This window comes from Acinonyx jubatus, chromosome B3 (genome assembly GCF_027475565.1).
Source record: "Acinonyx jubatus isolate Ajub_Pintada_27869175 chromosome B3, VMU_Ajub_asm_v1.0, whole genome shotgun sequence".
Lineage (NCBI taxonomy): Eukaryota > Metazoa > Chordata > Mammalia > Carnivora > Felidae > Acinonyx > Acinonyx jubatus.
The window spans coordinates 31,335,714-31,341,713 of record NC_069386.1 but is presented as its reverse complement, the minus strand read 5'-3'; positions in this window follow the sequence as shown (position 1 = coordinate 31,341,713).

Genomic DNA, 6,000 nt, shown 5'->3' with positions numbered 1-6,000 from the left:
TGAGCCACCCAGACACCCCTTGTTTGTTTTTTAATAAAAAGCTGTTCTTGGGGCTCCTGGGTGGCTCAGGGTCATGGGATCGATCCCCGTGTGGGACTCTGTGCTGAGTGTGGAGCTTGCTTGGAATCCTCTCCCTCCCTCTCCCTCTGCCCCTCCCGCACTCACGTGCTCGAGTATTTTCTCCCTCTCTTTCGCTTGTCTTTTCATCTCTCACCAGGTCTTTCACAGAGCAGAAGGTTTTAGTTTTGATGAAATCCAGTTTTCAACTTTTCCTTATATGGATCATGCTTTTGGCATCAAGTCAAAGAACTCGTTGCCTAGCCCTAGATTCTGAAGATTTTCTCCTATTTTTTTCTAGAAGTTTTATAGTTATAGGTTTCACATGTACATCTATGGTCCATTTTGAGTTAATGTTTGTGGAAGCATGAGGTTTAGGTGGAGAGAGCATTGCCTATGGATGTCCAATTGGTCCAACACCTTTTGCTGAAAAGGCTATTTTCCCTCTATGGAACTGCCGTTGCACCTTTGTTGAAAACTAGTTGGGCACACTCGTATCTATCTCAGGGTCCTCTATTCTCTTCCATCGATTCCTTCACCAATAGCGCGCTGCATGGATTATTGTGACTGCTTTAACCAATAGAATGTGGCAGAAGGAACATGTGACCTTGGAGATTAGGTCTTTGGAAGCCTGTAGCTCCCTGTTTCACCCTCTTGGAACCCCTGATTACCATGCCGTGAGGAAGCCCCGTCTAACCTCCTGCAGGACGAGCCACCACATGGAAAAGAACAGAGGAGCCCCAGCCAACAGCCAATACCAGCTGCCATACATGTATTGAAGACATTCTGGACTCTCCAGCCCCAGTCAAGCCATCAGCTGACAGCAGCCACGCGAGTGATTCCAGGGGAAACCAGCAGAAGAACTGCTCCGATCGCCAACCCACAAGATCATGAAATAGGAGAAATCATTTTTGTTTTCATTTTTTTAATGTTTATTGATTTCTGAGAGAGAGAGAGAAAGAGAGAGAGCAGGGGAGGGGCAGAGAGAGAGGGAGACCGAAGATCCGGAGCAGACTCTGTGCTGACAGCCGAGAGCCCAACACAGGGCTCGAAATCACGAACTATGAGATGGTGACCTGAGCCAAAGTTGGACACTTAACTGACTGAGCCACCCGGGCACCCCTCATTTATGTCTTTAACCATGACACTTTGGAGTGAGTTGTCATGGCTCAATAGATAAGTAAACACTTGCAAATCACATATAACTGGCCAGTCTGAATGCCTTTCTTTTCATTGGTAACCATGTATTCACAATTTATTGTACTGAAGGATATGTTTGGATCTCTTTCTAACACCTTATTTTGAGTTTCCTCTCGCTTTTTGGTTTCTTTTTCTCCTCCCCTCTCTTGCCTTTTGTAGGTAAGTCAAGTTTTACTTACTGTATTTCTCTCTCTCAAGGTCTGGAAGTTACAAATTCTGTTTTCATTCTTCTGGCTTTTCTGTTTAGGTAACAAAGGGATGTATCTGAACCTGTCTCTTCATTTTTCTTTGGCCATAGGGTGTGCTGTGGGTGTAATTAGGTTGGCTTTTACCCACCAGAAGGGAAGCTACTCTTCATGGCCTGGAAAAAAATATAAAATATAGAGTAAAGCAATCAGAATCACCACAGGATAGGAGCCCTGTGGTTCGTCTGTGTGTGGGCGTGGGCGTGGTTGGTTACCGGGAAATAGCTGAGGGATGCGGCCCCAGCGGTGGCCTCATGTTCACCCGTCTGACACTCATCAAAAGCATCGGTTTCTAGAGATTGACCAAGTGCCCACAATTGCCCGTTGCTTACTCCCTGCTTTGCCTCAAGAACAGTTCAGGCAGGCTTCCCTCTTTCCTACAGGCCCTGAACTCTGCTTTCTTCCCAGCCTGAGCAAGCTCAAAATACAGGGAATGCGCCCCTCTTCTTCAGCCTCTCATGGAAACTGGCTGATCACAGTGAGACACGTTTTTGGTCAGACCTCACTGGCATTTCCCCTTGCTCCTTCAGTGTCCCCTCCGAAGATTCTGCTCATCTTTGTTCGTCTCCCGCTACCCTATAAAAGAAAAAACATTTTCTGTTTGATTTTAAGACACTTGCACATTTCTGAGATGGGAGCGTTCTTTCTCCCTATCGCAATAGTGTTTCTTTCTAATGAAAGTCTCTCCCTGTCTAAGGCTGGATTTGCATTTGTTTGACAAGATATAATCCTTATTTTGGGGACTGAGAACTTAGATAACCTCAGAAACCAGGAGGGTAGCCTCCTTTAAGGGAAGGAGTGCCTTACCTCTTTCCTAGAACTTGAAGGCTGCGCTTGAAGCATAATAGGTACTATGTGTTTCCTGAATGAATGAATGAATGAATGGACAGTTGCTTAACTCAGGAGACGGAGAAGGAAGCTGGGGGCCCTGGTGCTTTGCCCCTCTTTGCCCTAGAAGCAAGGTGCTCCCCATTTATAGCTCCAGCTACAAGAGATTCTGGAAACACATCATCCTGCCTTGGGAGTATGTGAGCCGCAGAGCAGGAAGCTTTAAGTTACTTTTCTCAAAGAGGTACATCATTTAGAACCTGATCTCCAGAAGTCCTTGCTCTTGCAGGACTCAGTGACTGGGTGACAATAATGGAGTTCACACTGTTAACTGTGGTGGTCTTGTACAAAGCTATAACAACTGTTTGGAAATAGAACACATTTTGCCAGTTACTTGAGTTCCCTGACAACCCTCGCCTTGCCGTGCCTGGGTTTACCTTCTCCAGCTTCTTGCAACTGGATGTATACACGAGTCTCAGCAGCAGCCTCGCCCCCAGCATGACTGAGGCAGGAAGTTGATCTGTTCCGCTCAGTTGCTCTCGATAAAGCCAGGTCGACTAAAATCTGTTCACCCTTCCCCTGAAGCTGCTTTTAGGGCCCATCCCCATCCCCTGGTGGCTTTGTCAGCCTTGTATAGCTTTTCATCACATTTGACCGGCTCTGGATTATTTCCGGATCCTATATCTGTCCTCTGACAAATCCCACATCTCTGCCAGCTTCCTGGTGTCTATAACTCTGAGAGGCATGGAAAAACGACATTGTCCAACAGAACCAGCATCCCACTGTGGCAAAAATAGACTCGTCAAAAGCAATTTGGGCACACATGAATGTCCCCAGTCCCTGAACAGCCCTGATTTTCCCCATGGAGAAGTCCATCTTTAAGCATTTTTGTGGTCTGATTTTTATTTTGATGGATTTCTCTCCCACCCTTTTGTTTAAAAAAATTTGTTTTAAACATTTATTCATTTTTGAGAGACAGAGTGTGAGTGGAGGAGGGGTAGATAGAGAGGGAGACACAGAATCTGAGGCAGGAGCCAGCACTGAGCTGTCAGCACAGAGCCTGATGCGGGGCTCAAACTCAAGGAACGCGAGATCATGACCCGCGCTGATGTCGGACGCTTAACCAACTCAGCCACCCAGGGGCCCCTCCTTCTTCCCTTTTCTTGAAAAAATCACATAAGCCCATTTTTAGCTGATTATTCCTTCTCTGAGCCACAAGCTCAGAAACAATGTAACTACCCAACAGTAAGAGACATTCCCCTCCACCTGCCATGTGCTCTCTGGTGCTCAGCCAAATCTTACCTTACCTCCTCCCTCCTGGCCTCCTTTGTGGCTCACCCGTAGTCTGATGGCCTAGCTCTCAGTCTTCCCCAGGAATCCTTTCCAACCAGCTGACCTCTGCCTGGTCCACCCCAATGTGACACAGCACCTGCTTGTTCCCGGGGAGGGGGGCTGAATGGAGCGGGTCCTGCCCACAGATAACCGATGACAACGGTCTGTCTGATCTGTGCACCCAGCGTGCTCCCTCTTCCACGAATTAGGCGGCATCCCAGGAGCTGCATCTGCTCGCTCTCCTCACCCCTCCCCAACACAGAGAAGTGAGGCTACTACGTTAGTGCAATCCTCCCCTTGCTCCTGGTTGCCTAACACTTGCCCCCTCCCCCACACCGCTCAGTCACTAGAAGGCCACGAAACAGTCATGATGATTACAGCATCAGCTCCTGCCTTTCAGCTACACAGTTGCAGAGCTGTGCACTGGTCTAGAAAAGTCACCCTGAAAACCAGAGCTAGTAAGGGGTGGTGACACACTCTTGTTTTGTTCCGAGAGACGTTCTTCTGCCATCTTTGTACCAGGGGGAGACTCCTGGGCTGGGTGCCACAGCCAGGCTGAGCGGGGAGGGATCTGGTCACCTCATAGGGAGGCCGAATCTCTCACAAATCCAGATGAGACAGGTATTTCTAAATCAATCAAGATTTTTAAAAAAATTTTTTTAATGTTTTATTTATTTTTGAGACAGAGAGAAACAGAGCACGAGCAGGGGAGGGGCAGAGAGAGAGGGAGACACAGAATCCGATAGCAGGCTCCAGGCTCTGAGCTATCAGCACAGAGCTCGACACGGGGCTCGAACTTACTGACTGTGAGATCATGACCTGAGCCAAAGTCGGATGCTTAACCAATTGAGCCACCCAGGTGCCCCATCAAAAAAAAAATTTTTTTTAAATCTCCCTCAAAGATGCTAATGCTCAAACCATGGCAGCTACTGAATTCGCCCAGGTACATCACACAAACTCATTACCGCGTTGTGTCCTCGATTGCTTTATGAAACTAAGTAATGTTTCCTGATTCAGAGGTTGCAACTAAAATATCCTGTAGGGAAACAGAAGGGGCAGTTTTGCTAACCGATGTGCCAGCATTTCAGAGCGCAGAACTGATTCTGTGAGCTACTCCAGCAAGCATACACGCCATAGTATTTCAGGCAATGTGTGGAACATGGCAATAAAAACATGTCTCCCTAGGCTTGGGTATTTTGATTTGAAAAAAGGAGCTTCAAATTGTTTTCCTGACTTTTAAGAAGATCTTAAGGAAATCACAGAATCTATGAAATCAAAGATTGTTGATATCTTTTCCAAATGTAAATGAGACTTTGCTCATCTGTCTGCATTTTTGGCAAACGGGGCAACAGAAAAATTTGGAATATTCTATTCAGTCTATGAACTTCTCACCAAAATTTCTTTTTTACGAATCTTACCAGCTGAATGTCCTGCTTACCTTTTCCATAACAATACAAAGAGGTGTGATTTGCTTACCTGTGATATTGAGACTTTCATAACAAAATTTTTGGTCACTTGTCAGTTTTCTCAAAGCTTGCAGAAGCACTTAATGAGATTTTTTATTTATAGAAGCGGAAGGAGATAGCCTCCTTAGACATATGCCTACAAGATGTCTTGTAGAAAAGACGTGAAAATGTTGGCCTGCTATAACATGGTATTTTCAAAGTGTGGAAACTTCTCTAATTTGGAAATACATTGCAGATGAGAATGGAGAAGGGGGCTGATGTTAAATGGAAATTTACATGCTGTTTCTCCAAAGCTGTTTGATGACCTTTGGAGAGGCCATGGAAACGATGAACCAAGTGCACCTGACTAATTCCATTTTGGTTTAGGTGTGACAAAACACCACCCAGTGGGGAAAAAAATGACTCATTTCTTGGAAATAAGACTGCTTCAGAACGCAAAAAATTATCACCAGTAAAGGACAGCCAACTTAACAGGACTTTCTGAGTTTCTTTAGTAAAACTGTAACTTATCGGGGCGCCTGGGTGGCTCAGCCGGTTGAGCGTCTGGCTTCGGCTCAGGTCATAATCTTACTGATTGTGGGTTCCAGCCCCGCATCGAGCTCTGTGCTGACGGTTCGGAGCCTGGAACCTGCTTCAGATTCGGATTCTGCTTCTCCCTCTCTCTGCCCCTCCCCCACTAGTCCTCTGTCTCTCTCAAAAATAAATAAACATTAACAACAACAACAAAAAACTATAACTGTTCTGAAAGTCACTTCAGTTTCACAAGTCTAGATTACCTCTGTGTTTTAAAATGATTTTTTTCCAGAGAAAAGAAGGTTAGCCTGTGAAGACATTTAAATTTGAAGAAATTTAAAATGAGGGCCAGGTTAGGG